The sequence below is a fragment of the Bos javanicus genome, chromosome 11 (assembly GCF_032452875.1).
Source record: "Bos javanicus breed banteng chromosome 11, ARS-OSU_banteng_1.0, whole genome shotgun sequence".
Classification (NCBI taxonomy): Eukaryota; Metazoa; Chordata; class Mammalia; order Artiodactyla; family Bovidae; genus Bos; species Bos javanicus.
The window spans coordinates 99,134,961-99,148,548 of record NC_083878.1 but is presented as its reverse complement, the minus strand read 5'-3'; the positions used below and the strand labels follow the sequence as shown (position 1 = coordinate 99,148,548).

Sequence of the window (13,588 nt, the reverse complement as noted above, 5' to 3'; positions counted from 1 at the left end):
GGGCGCGAACGCGGCGCCCGGGGCGTAGCCATCTTTTTGAGGGGCGCTCTTCTCCTCGCCTTCACCCGCTCTGCTCCCGGTTGGCGCCATGTTGCTTTGGGGCGGAAGTAGCGGAGCCCGGGCTCCGCCGCCTTAAAGGGACAGGGACAGCTGTAACCTTCCGGGCGTGGGGACGAAGGGTGAAGCGGCGGAGGCGGGGGTGAGTAGCCGGTGCCGGAGCGTTGTTGCCCCGAGATCAGGTGCCGAAGCGGGAGGGCCTGACAGCCCGTTCCGAGCTTGATTGTGCCAGACTACTCGCTGCTTTTGGTGCTGCTGGTATAGCGTAGTGGCTACGCTCGAAAGGTTGACTTCAGTCCCTAGCTGTTGCGCGCGCTTCTCGCTGATCCGCACTCGGACACTGGGATCCGCCAGGCTGGTCCTCTCTGCATCCCCATCCCCCGCCCCACCCCGACTCGCGCGATCGTACCGTACGGGTGGGGAAGAGGGAGCCCAGGGAGACTGGGTGAATTCTGGGCGGAGCCGGGGCTGGAACCGGGTGCTGGACTCCAACTCGACAGCTCTAAGTATCCCAAGTCCTCGGAGATCCCAGATTGATAATAGTAACGGCAACCGCGTTAAAAGAGAATCCGTACAATGGAATACTGTGCCACCGCTAAAAAAGAAAAATGTTCACCATGCACTAATAGGGGACCGCTTCCAGGATACCATAGATGGAAAACTGAAGGGACGAAAAGAACAGCGTTGATCGCTGCTACCGTTTGTGTGAAAGAACGTGAGTGGGGGCGTGGGTGTCTGCCGGTGTGTGTTCATTCAGTTCAGTTCAGTCGCTCAGTCGTGTCCGACTCTTTGCGACCCCATGGACTGCAGCACGCCAAGCTTCCCTGTCCATCACCAACTCCCGGAGCTTACTCCAAATCATGTCCATTGAGTCGGTGATGCCGTCCAACCATCTCGTCTTCTGCCGTCCCCTACTCCTCCCGCCTTCAATCTTTCCCAGCATCAGGGTCTTTTCCAGTGAGTCAACTCTTCGCATGAGGTGGCCAAAGAATTGGAGTTTCAGCTTCAGCATCAGTCCTTCCAATGAATATTCAGGACTGATTTCCTTTAGGATGGACTGGTTGGATCTCCTTGCTGTCCAAGGGACTCTCAAGAGTCTTCTCCAACACCACAGTTCAAAAGTATCAATTCTTCGGTGCTCAGTTTTCTTTATAGCCCAACTCTCACATCCATACATGACTACTGGAAAAACCATAGCTTTGACTAGATGGACCTTTGCTTTTCATATGCTATCTAGGTTGGTCATAACTTTTTTCCAAGGAGCAAGTGTCTTTTAATATTGGCTGCAGTCACCATCTGCAGTGATTTTGGAGCCCCCAAAATAAAGTCTGTCACTGTTTCTACTGTTTCCCCATCTATTTGCCATGAAGTTATGGGACCAGATGCCATGATCTGTTTTCTGAATGTTGAGTTTTAAGCCAACTCTTTCACTATCCTCTTTCCCTTTCTTCAAGAGGCTCTTTAGTTCTTTGCTTTCTGCCATAAGGGTGGTGTCATCGGCATATCTGAGGTTATTGACATTTCCCCCGTCATCTTGATTCCAGCTTGTGCTTCATCCAGTCCAATGTTTCTCATGATGTACTCTGCATATAAGTTAAATAAGCAGGGTGACAATACACAACCTTGACATATTCCTTTCCTGATTTGGAACCAGTCTGTTGTTCCACGTCCAGTTGTATGCAGGTCAGGTGGTCTGGTATTCCCATCTCTTTAAGAATTTTCCACAGTTTGTTGTGATCCACACAGTCAAAGGCTTTGGCATAGTCAATAAAGCAGAAGTAGATGCTTTTCTGAAACTCTTTTGCATCTTCAATGATCCAACGGACGTTGGCAATTTGATTTCTGGTTCCTCTGGTATGTGTATCAGCCGGCTAGTGAGATGCACGAGTAATTAACTGTGGTGGCCTGGGACAGAGAACCAGGTCCTGGGTGCCCGGACAAGGGGGAAGAATTAACTACGACGCGCACAGGTTGGTTAAAAATAAAATGGGATGATGAGGATATTAATAATAACTGGCTTCCATTTATATCCAGTGCTGCCCAGTGCCAGGTTGCAGCTCTCCTGCTGGGAAGTCTTGTATTTCCCCATTATTAAAGGAAAAAACAGGCTCAGAGATCAGGGACCTTCGTAATATCTTATAGCCAGGATGTGGAAAAGCTGGAATTTGAGCCCGGGAGCATTTTACACTAATACCATTCTTGCTCATCCCACTGCCTCCTGAAAAGCATCTTTTGTTGTCAGCCTTACAGCTCTCAGCTTGGGACCTGGCACCCAGCAGGCATCCAGTAGCTGTTTATTGGCTGTCTATTGACTGAGGAAGTGAAACAGACAGGCAACAACCAGCAGTGTAGAATGAAGAGAGGCACAGATTGGAGGCCAGAACCCAGACCAGAGTCCAAGGCTTGCCTTTTCTAGCCTAGAGTCTGGACCTGGCACATACCTCCCTGAGCTTCCATGTCCACTCCTGCAGAACTATGATTGCTGACACTGAATGCTCCCTCATTTCCTACTTTATGCCTTACACACAGATCAGTAAGTGAAATACATTTTACAGATTAGTAAGTGAAATACAGAGAAGTTAAGAAAGTTGCCCATTGCAGCGTTGTAAATCAAGTATACTTAAAAAAAAAAAAAAGTTGCCCAAAGAGGGTCCTCACTTCTCGACTTCTAGAAAGGTTGTTGAGCTTCTCAGTCTCTCCTCAGCCTCCTGGGACCATCAGCACTAATTCTTTGAGACACCTCAGGTCAGTTAGTTGAGCTGCCAGAGGCTGAGGAGCTGATGGAGAACAGGACAGACACAGTTCCTGTCCTTAGAGTCTGGTGAGGGCAACAGACAACCCAGCTGTTGGCATCTATGATGACTGCTGTGGTGGGTGGGCAAGCTCAGGCCTTGGGAGCACAGAGAAGGTGGCATCTGGTTCAGCCCCAGGGGAGTCACAGAAGGCTTCTCAAAGGAGGTGACATTTAACCTGACTGAAAGATGCATAAGCGATTTCCCTGGTGGTACAGTGGTTGGGAATCCACTTTCTAATGCAGAGGACACGAGTTGCATCCCTGGCCAGAGAACTAAGATCCCATATACCTAACGGCAACTAAGCCCATGCTCCGCAACTAGAGAAAAAAAAAAAACCCATGCCTTGGGTCACAGACCCAGCATAGCCAAAAAAAGAGAGAGAGAGAAAGGTGCATAAGGTATCTAGGAGGAGAAATGATGAAGCTGGGGCCTGGAGCAGAGACACATTCATACGTGAAAATACTTGACATGATCAGAGACAGTGCAGGTTAGAAATGATCTGTCTGGTTTCTGCCTGAATCGGCTTTTTCCTCCCACATAGTGCCTCCTCATGGCAGCGTGAGGGCCTCCAACATGGCATCCCACTCTCCACGCCGCACTTGACCTTCCACATCTCTAAAGCGGAGGACTCCCTAATGTCATAATCCAGACTGGGGCAACAAAGGAATACAGGAAGGTTAGCAGTGAGATCTGGAGGAGGGCATGGCAACCCACTCCAGTATTCTTGTCTGGAGAATCCCCATAGATAGAGGAGCCTGGTGGGCTACAGTCCATGGTATCGCAAAGAGTCAGACATGACTGAGCAATTAAGCACAGCAGTGAGAAAGTCCTTCATACTGATGCCCATCCCCCCCATTCATTCGGTCCCCGGGGTGGCAGCCAACTTGCTGACGTAGAAACTCTGCCCATGTGAACAAAGCTGTCAACACAGAAATGTTCCTCCTGTCTTCCTAGCCATTCATGCTCACCTGGGTTGTCAGGTCTCCCACATGCTGGGACATTTAGCTGGGCACACCTCGCTCCCAGCCTTCTGTAGCCAGCAAGCCAAAGTCACTCCAGCTTCAGCAAGAGATGAATCACCGTTACTCCTGCCCTAATAGACGTGGGGCCACTTCCCACTCTCAGATGGCTCTGCCCGCTCCCTGAAATATTTTCCGAACACTCATCTCACTTCCTCATTCTTGTACAGAGATACAAGCTTTGGATTCATAGCTGAGGTCCTTCTGTGCTTTCCCAGGACTTTCACTTTGGGTAAGTCATTTCCCCACTCTGACAGTTTCTCCGTCTGTACCACTGATATGACTCTCTTTAGTCTTTCTGCCAGCACTAAATATATACACATATATTGTTTTCTCCTCCATGTGTAAAACTGCCCCAAAGAGTGAGATTTCAATTTTTGGATCTGGATCCTGTGCCAGGAGGGAAAAGGAGTGGCCTTCCTACTGTGTAACTCACTCAGGCTCCCCACCCACCAGCCCCTCTGGCCTGGGAGCCTACAGTCTCCGAAAGCATTTCTGTCTCTTTTGCCAATTCCAAAGCCAAGGGGCGAGCGTGTGTGCTAAGTTGCTTCAGTCGTGTCCAACTCTTTGCAGCCCTATGGACTGTAGCCCACCAGGCTCCTCTGTCCATGGGATTCTCTAGGCAAGAATACTAGAGTGGGTTGCTATGCCTTCCTCCAGGGTATCTTCCCAACCCAGGAATCAATCCTGCATCTCTTATGTCTCCTACTTTGGCGGGCAGATTATTTACCACTGGCGCCACCTGGGAAACCCAAAGCTAAGGGGGAACTGTGTCTGAGTCAGTGTACTTAGAGCTCCCCAGACAGATGTAACCTCCCTTGGGGCAGAACCGTTGACTCAACAAGTTTTCATCAGACAGTTGTCTTGGAGGGACTCTGTACATCCAAGACAAACAAGAAGATAAATAATTCAGTATCTGCAAGAGATTTTATTGTCCTACTTGGTTAACTAATTTTTACGGAAAGTCTTAGAGGTTTAAATGTTAACAGTTTATTGTCATTGACAGGTTAAGTGGACCAGGAACCTGTGCTAAATGCTTTCTGAGGGTGATTGCATTAATATTTATTATTGTCCCCATTGCACAGATGAGGAAGCTGAGTCTGGTTGTGGTAGGACTAAGGTCCTATAGCTTGTTCAGAGTGGAGCCGGGACCATTTTATCCAAGTTCAAGTTCTAAATCCAAGCTTTCATCTTCTGTGGTAGTTGGTATAGCAGGCTGGTCTTGCCTGGGCATGGTACCCAGGCCTCTCCTCCAGAGGTGCCATGGTTTGTGTTTTCTCAGTAACTGGACAGGGGAGGGGAGGAGGGGGATCTTCTGACATATTTAGGCCAAGGATGGTAAACATCCTTCTAGCCACCGTGGGAAGATGTAGATCTTCCTGGTAAAGAACTGACTCAGCCCAAACACCAAGTGTGCCACTATTGAGAAACACTAAAACCTGACATCCTTACTATACACAATTGCCGTAGGTGATGTACAGCCAGGCTGTAAAGCCGAAGCCACCTTGCCTGTCCTTGCAAGCTGCCATGCAGGGTGGAAGCTGGATAAGGCATGGCTCGTGTCCCCAGGGGCTGATGGTCTCCTAGATGCAGGGGAGCTGATAGAGGCGGCAGCACCTACCTCCCAAAAGGATTTTGGGGGGGGACAGGTTTTGACTTTGGAAACAGGTAAACCAGGGGTTGAATCCCACCCAGCTCAGGCTGTCTCAGCTCACTGAGCTTTGTTCATTCTCCTCTTCAGCAAAACAGGGACAATGACGCCTTTCTGAAGGCTGTTGTGAGGATGAGCATTTAGCACAGGAGTCAGGCACATCATAGGTGATCTGAGTTCTGGGGAGGGCCCAGACTGACCCAGGAGACTTCAGAGCTGGGGTTCAGCCCTGCTAGGGGGTCAGATTAAAAGGCCTGTCCGACAGGATATAGCTTGAGCAAAAGTGGGCAACATCTATTCCGAAGCAAAGGATTTATGTATTTGGGAGTGGAGAGAATACAGAAGCTGCAGAGTCTGGACTTAGGCCTGCTCCAGAGGCCAAGTTAGGAGGCTTTGGACTTTATCCGGTCTCCCTCCAGGCTGCATCCAGCAGGAGGTGTAGCTGACATCAGCAGCCAGAGGATTGGTCACTGAGGCCTGTCCCGAGGGGTCATCCACCCGCTGTTCACAAGTCCTGGTGACTTCTGGCCGAGAAGGTGGCCAATAGCTGCTTAGACTGATGGAGGCGTGTATTGGGGGAGGCACTGACTGCTGGGCACCAGCCCCTTGCCTGGCAGCCAGGAAGTCTGAGATCTTAGATGCCTTGGAAGCTGCCCAGAAAGGTGCTCTGAAGGTCACCTGGCGCATTTAAGCTCCCTTCTCCAGGCAGGGTTGGCCTCCCTAGAGCTGCCTGCACTGCAGCACTTCTCAGACTAAATTTTAATAATAACAATGATACATTTTTGAAACACTGACTCCTTGCCTGACACCAGACTTATGTGGTTTTCATGTGTTAACTCATTGACTTCTCACTACCACCCATGGACCAGGAGCTATCATTATTTTCATTTCAGAAATGATACTCAGAAAGGTTTAGTAATTTGCCAGAAGTCACACAGCTAGTAAATGGCTTCAGTCCAAGGTGTGATTCCAGAATTTCATTGCCTCAAAAATAAATTAATTAATTAATTAAAAACACCGCCTAAAAAAAAAACAAACAAAAAACCAGTTTTTTCCCCAGGTAGTGCCATGGTAAGGAGAAGGCAATGGCACCCCACTCCAGTACTCTTGCCTGGAAAATCCCATGGACGGAGGAGCCTGGTAGGCTGCAGTCCATGGGGTTGCGAAGAGTCGGACACGACTGAGCGAGTTCACTTTCCCTTTTCACTTTCCTGCATTGGAGAAGGAAATGGCAACCCACTCCGGTGTTCTTGCCTGGAGAATCCCAGGGACGGGGAGCCTGGTGGGCTGCCGTCTATGGGGTTGCACAGAGTCCGACATGACTGAGGTGACTTAGCACTGCCATGGTAAAGAAATCTGCCTGCCAATGCAGGAGACACAGCTTCAATCCCTGGGTCAGGAAGATCCCATGCAGTTGGAAATGGCTATCCACTTCAGTATTCTACCTGGAAAATTCCATGGACAAAGCATCCTGACGGGCTACAGTCCATGGAGTCACAAACAGTTGGACTGAGGACGCCTGCCTGCACACACACGTGTACACAGGGAAGTTTATAAGACCCTCCCCTATCAATCCCAGGGAAATAATCACTGTTAATAATTTACACACAAGCCAATACAGTACATAATGCGGCAGTCCTTGCTTTCCAGTATAGTTAAATAACACCAGTCCCTCAATGAAAGTATTAGTCACTCAGTCGTGTCCAACTCTTTGCGACCCCATGGACTGTAGCCTTCTTGGCTTTCCAGGCAAGAATACTAGAGTGGGTTGCCATTTCCTTCTCCAGGGGATCTTCAGGACCTAGGGATCAAACCGAGGTCTCCCGCACTGCAGGCAGACTGTTTACCGTCTGAGCCACCAGGGAAGTCTTCAATAACACAGTTCAAATTTCATGTGCCATATTATGTTACCTATGAATAATTGCACCACACAGGAACTTTGCTACTACTTCTTCCATCCACAAATCACTGCGGAAATGACAGATGCACAACGGTGAGTGACCAATCACATCACTTCTTTCAAAGCCTGTTGTTGATTGGTCAGTTCAGTTCGGTTCAGCCCTTCAGTCGGGTACGACTCTTTACGACCCCATGGACTGCAGCACAGCCAGGCCTCCCTGTCCATCACCAGCTCCCAAAGTGTACTCAAATTCATGTCCATCGAGTCGCTGATGCCATCCAACCATCTCATCCTCTGTCGTCCCCTTCTCCTCCCGCCATCAATCTTTCCCAGCCTCAGGGTCTTTTCCAATGAGTCAGTTCTTCGCATCAGGTGGCCAAAGTACTGGAGTTTCAGCTTCAGCATCAGTCCTTGCAGTGAATATTCAGGAGTGATTTCCTTCAGGATTGGTCACCATGCGTGTTATTCAGTTCCTACACAGACAGCAAAGCATGTGGTTTGTGTTGCCTCCTGTCTCCTAGTGATAAACCCATGTGACATTTTACAAAAATGTGTGAGCAAAAGAATAGGAAGTAGCTACCCAAAAGAGGGACTTTGGCAACTCACATGAAAGCGCAGCACAGAAATGCGGAGTGGTAAGACTGAACATATATGTGAAGTCAGGTGGGCCTTAGAAAGCATCACTACGAACAAAGCTAGTGGAGGTGATAGAATTCCAGTTGAGCTATTTCAAATCCTGAAAGATAATGCTGTGAAAGTGCTGCACTCAGTATGCCACCAAATTTGGAAAACTCAGCAGTGACCACAGGACTGGAAAGTTCAGTTTTCATTCCAATCCCAAAGAAAGGCAATGCCAAAGAATGTTCAAACTACTGCACAATTGCATTCATTCATCTCACATGCTAGTAAAGTAATGCTCAAAATTCTCCAAGCCAGGCTTCAGCAATACGTGAACCGTGAACTTCCTGATGTTCAAACTGGTTTTAGAAAAGGCAGAGGAACCAGAGAGCAAATTGCCAACATCCGCTGGATCACTGAAAAAGCAAGAGAGTTCCAGAAAAACATCTATTTCTGCTTTATTGACTATGCCAAAGCCTTTGACTGTATGGATCACAATCAACTGTGAAAAATTCTGAAAGAGATGGGAATATCAGGCCACCTGACCTGTGTCTTGAGAAACCTGTATGCAGGTCAGGAAGCAACAGTTAGAACTGGACATGAAACAACAGACTGGTTCCAAATGGGAAAAGGAGTACGTCAAGGCTGTATATTGTCACCCTGCTTATTTAACTTATATGCAGAGTACATCATGAGAAACGCTGGACTGGAAGAAACACAAGCTGGAATCAAGATTGCCGGGAGGAATGTCAATAACCTCAGATATGCAGATGACACCACCCTTATGGCAGAAAGTGAAGAAGAACTCAAAAGCCTCTTGATGAAGGTGAAAGTGGAGAGTGAAAAAGTTGGCTTAAAGCTCAGCATTCAGAAAACGAAGATCATGGCATCCGGTCCCATCACTTCATGGCAAATAGATGGGGAAACAGTGGAAACAGTGTCAGACTTTATTTTTCTGGGCTCCAAAATCACTGCAGATGGTGACTGCAGCCATGAAATTAAAAGATGCTTACTCCTTGGAAGGAAAGTTATGACCAACCTAGATAGCATATTCAAAAACAGAGACATTCCTTTTCTAATAAAAGTCCATCTAGTCAAGGCTATGGTTTTTCTTGTGGTCATGTATGGATGTGAGAGTTGGACTGTGAAGAAGGCTGAGCACCGAAGAATTGATGCTTTTGAACTATGGTGTTGGAGAAGACTCTTGAGAGTCCGTTGGACTGCAAGGAGACCCAACCAGTCCATTCTGAAGGAAAGCTGAAACTCCAGTACTTGGGCCACCTCATGCAAAGAGTTGACTCACTGGAAAACACTCTGATGCTGGGAGGGATTGGGGGCAAGAGGAGAAGGGGACGACAGAGGATGAGATGGCTGGATGGCATCACTGACTCGATGGACATGAGTCTGAGTGAACTCCGGGAGTTGGTGACGGACAGGGAGGCCTGGCATGCTGCGATTCATGGGGTCGCAAAGAGTCGGACACGACTGAGCGACTGATCTGATCTGAAGACTGAACGTGCAATCTGAATTGAAGATAAGTAGAATGATTTTTTAAATAGCTGGCAAGGACTTCTCTTGCCAGCAGTTAAGGTTCAGAGCTTCCAATGTAGGGTGCATGAGTTCAATCCCTCATCCAGGATCTAGGATCCCATAAATCGTGTGACGCATCCAAAAAAAAAAAAATAGCTGGCTCTGGGAATGTTGAACCTGCAGCTATTTGCTGTTCCAGAAGCTCTAAGTATGCAGCCAGGGAAACAGTGAAGGCTCATCGTAGCGACATGCGAATGAAAGTGGTTCTGACAAAAAGGATGATGTTGTCCCAAGGAAATGACGCCAGCAAAAGCACCACATTAAAGGAACTGCCAGATACATTTCATAGCATTGAAAGTACAAAGGATAAAGTATTTTAAGTTGATCTGAACTTAGAAAGGAGTGTGATGATTCACCAGTGCATAGAGAAGATGCTGGTTCTGTATCTGAAGCTACACAACTGGAAGGCAAGCACTGTTTAAACAACTCTTGATAATTTCCCCCAGATTTATTGAAGTATAATTGACAGATAAAATTGTAATATAAAGTATACAACGTGATGATTTACTCTATGTGTACTTGGTGAAATGACTCCCACAAACAAGTTAATGATGCATCCATTACCTCATGTAGTTACCCTTTTTTTTGGGAGAGGATCTACTCTCTTAGCAGATTTCAGCTATACAACAATAAAGTATTGTCTGCTGTAGCCACTAGGCTATGCGTTAGATCCTCAGAATCATTCATCTTCTAACTGAAAGTTTGTACTCTTTAATCAATCTCTCCCTGTTTCCTCCGTTCCCAAGCCCCTGGCAACCACCACTGCACACTCTGCTTCCATGAGTTAGACTTTTTTCTTTCTTTTTTTTTTTTTTTTTCAAATTCCACATATAAGTGATATTGTGCAATATTTGTCTCTTTTCTTTCTGGCTTATTTTGCTTACCATAACGTATTTCAATTTCATCCATGTTGTCACAAATAGCAGGATTTCCTTCTTTTTAAAGACTGAATAATACTCCATTGTATATACATCCATACCATATTTTCTTTATCCATTCATCCATCAACAGACACTCAGGTTGTCTCCCAATGTCGACTCATGAAGAATGTGGCAATGAACACAGGAGTGCAGATGTCTTCTTGAGATAGGACTTTCTTCCTTTGGATGTATACCCAGACGTGGGATTGCTGGGTCATCCTTGATACATTTTACAATGAAAGAAAATACTTGAATTCTCAATGTTTAAATTTAAATTACACTAGCAATTTAATAAGTATTAAATGTATTATTATTAGTTTCACTACTTTTTCACTTCTCTCTACATCTATAACAGACCATCAAGAGGTTTTTTTAAAAGAAATCTTTATTTCATGTCTATGATGCGTGTTTGAGTACTAAGTCACCTTATTCATGTCTGACTCTTTGCGAGCCCATGGACTGCAGCCGGCCAGGCTCCTTTGTATGGGATTCTCCAGACAAGAATACTGGAGTGCGTTGCCATGCCCTCCTCCAGGAGATCTTCCCAACCCAGGGATTAAACCTGTGTCTCCTGTGGCCCCCTACATCATCAAGAGGTTTTAATGCTTTGACAACACCTTTGAAAGGTCACTGAACAATCATAATTTTTCCCATTGTTCAGTTTTCTCTGCACCATTTCAGCTTGAATGGTCATTTTTACAGTCTCACAGTATAGTGGGAAGTGAGAACTATGTGTGTGTATGCATATGTATGCACCACCACATTTGTATCTATCTGTATAATTTAAAATGCAAGTGGAGTATGTTGTCTTCCACATGCCTCTTTTTTCTTACCATATATTTTGCATCGGGTCTTAAGTTGCGGCATGCGGGATCTTTTGTTGTGGTGCCTGGATTCTCTAGTAGCACGCAGGCTTAGTTGCATGTGGGATGTCAGTTCCTCAACCGGGAATCAAACCTACGTTCCCAGCAATGGAAGGGCACAGTCTTAACAACTGAACCACCAGGGAAGTCCCCATACATTTTTACAATTGAGGTAAAATGCACAGAACACATAGTTAACCACTTAAAGTGTACAAGTCAGTGGCATTTAGTGTATTCACAATGTTGCATGATCACCAGCTCCCTCTAGTTTCAAAATATTTCTATTACCCCAGAAACGCACCCTGTGTCTATGGAATAATCACATTCCCCTCTCTGTACCCTGGTAACTACTAATTTGCTTTCTGACACCATGGATTTGTCTATTCTGGACATATTCTGTGAAAGCAATCACACAATAGATGACCCTTTGTGTTTGACTTCTTAGGATGCTTTTGAGGTTTATCTGAGTTGTACCATGTATCAGTGTGTCCATTGTTCCTTCTTATGGCCAAACAGTATTCCATTGTGTGAATATACCCCAATTTACCATTCATCTGTTGAAGGACATTTGAATTGTTTCCACCCTTTGGCTATTATGAATAATGCTGCCATTAACATTCATGTACAAGTTTCTGTGTGGACATTTGTTTAGTTTTTCCAGTATAAAACTAGGAGTGGTATTGCTGGGTCATGATCTAATTCTGTGTTTGGACTTCATAAAAATGTAAAACTGTTGTACATCAAAGGACACTATCAAGAATGTGATCAAAGTCATCGATTCATTTTGAGTTAAATTGTGTAGATGGAGTGAGATAGAGGTTCAACTTCATTCTTTTGCAAGGGGCTATCCAGTTGTCCTAGCCCCATTTGTGGAAGAAATTATTTTACCCCCATTGAATGGTCTTCAAACTTTGTCAAAAGTCATCTGGGCATAGACGTTTGAGTTTGTTTCTGGGCTCTCAATTCTGGTCCGTTGGTCTGTATGTCTGTCCAAAGGCAGTGCCACACTGTTTTGATTACTGTAACTTTGTAGTATGTTTTGAAATCAACATGCATTTTTCATGTAACCTGAACATCTTTTCATGTCAGAATGCTAAGGAGTGGTCTCATTACTTTTAGTGACTGTACAGCATTCCACTGTATGGATAAATCAAAACAAATTGAATCAGCCTCCAACTGATAAGACACAATTGTCTTGTTTTTTTCTCACACACAATACTGCAATTATCATCAAGGTTTATGTATGTGTATGAACATCCCTGTAAGATAAACATCCAGAAGATGGAGTGTTTAAGTCAAAGATAATATCAGATCAGATCAGTCGCTCAGTCATGTCCGACTCTTTGCCACCCCATGAATCGCAGCACGCCAGGCCTCCCTGTCCGTCACCAACTCCCGGAGTTCACTCAGACTCATGTCCATCGAGTCAGTGATGCCATCCAGCCATCTCATCCTCTGTCGTCCCCTTCTCCTCTTGCCCCCAATCCCTCCCAGCATCAGAGTCTTTTCCAATGAGTCAACTCTTCGCATGAGGTGGCCAAAGTACTGGAGTTTCAGCTTTAACATCATTCCCTCCAAAGAAATCCCAGGGCTGATCTCCTTCAGAATGGACTGGTTGGGTCTCCTTGCAGTCCAAGGGACTCTCAAGAGTCTTCTCCAACACCACAGTTCAAAAGCATCAATTCTTTGGCGCTCAGCCTTCTTCACAGTCCAACTCTCACATCCATACATGACCACAAGAAAAACCATAGCCTTGACTAGATGGACCTTTGTTGGCAAAGGAATGTCTCTGCTTTTGAATATGCTATCTAGGTTGGTCATAACTTTCCTTCCAAGGAGTAAGCATCTTTTAATTTCATGGCTGCAGTCACCATCTGCAGTGATTTTGGAGCCCAGAAAAATAAAGTCTGACACTGTTTCCACTGTTTCCCCTGTTTCCCCATCTATTTGCCATGAAGTGATGGGACCGGATGCCATGATCTTCATTTTCTGAAGGTTGAGCTTTAAGCCAACTTTTTCACTCTCCACTTTCACCTTCATCAAGAGGCTTTTGAGTTCTTCTTCACTTTCTGCCATAAGGGTGGTGTCATCTGCATATCTGAGGTTATTGACATTTCTCCCGGCAATCTTGATTCCAGCTTGTGTTTCTTCCAATCCAGCGTTTCTCATGATGTA

General features: G+C 46.0%; 1 protein-coding gene across 2 annotated transcripts in view; it reads left to right on the top strand.

The window, feature by feature from the left end:
* The first annotated feature begins 83 nt into the window (after positions 1-83).
* Positions 84-13,588, top strand: part of LOC133257610 (kynurenine--oxoglutarate transaminase 1) — a 68,688-nt gene continuing 55,183 nt past the window's right edge. Inside the window, exon 1 of one of the 2 annotated variants that reach the window (XM_061433778.1) lies at positions 84-199. The gene's annotated coding sequence lies outside the window, so the exon portion shown is untranslated. Of the gene's footprint in view, positions 200-4,080; positions 4,104-13,588 lie in introns of those variants that run through there. The other variant, XM_061433779.1, reaches the window with a different exon arrangement.